The sequence below is a fragment of the Nestor notabilis genome, unplaced genomic scaffold (genome assembly GCF_000696875.1).
Source record: "Nestor notabilis isolate BGI_N333 unplaced genomic scaffold, ASM69687v1 scaffold28489, whole genome shotgun sequence".
NCBI classification, from domain to species: domain Eukaryota; kingdom Metazoa; phylum Chordata; class Aves; order Psittaciformes; family Psittacidae; genus Nestor; species Nestor notabilis.
Genome location: NW_009944559.1, coordinates 1 through 248, shown reverse-complemented (window position 1 = coordinate 248; position 248 = coordinate 1).

The window sequence follows — 248 nt, the reverse complement described above, 5'->3', positions numbered from 1 at the left end:
CCTTTATTCTACCCGACACAAACACAGCTTGTCCTCCCCCCAAAAGCCCTTAAATCCCAACTCCCAGCCAAGCCTGCTGCAGGGCACCACCGGGCAGCACCTCAGCTAACGCAAACCACCGGGGGGTTATGTGTCCCCCTATCCTTAACCTGCGGCCGCTCCCTTGGGGGACAAACACGAGGATGATGCACAGGACGGGAGGGAAGGGGCTGTTTGCGGTGGCTCCAACGCACGGCTCCGGAGCACCC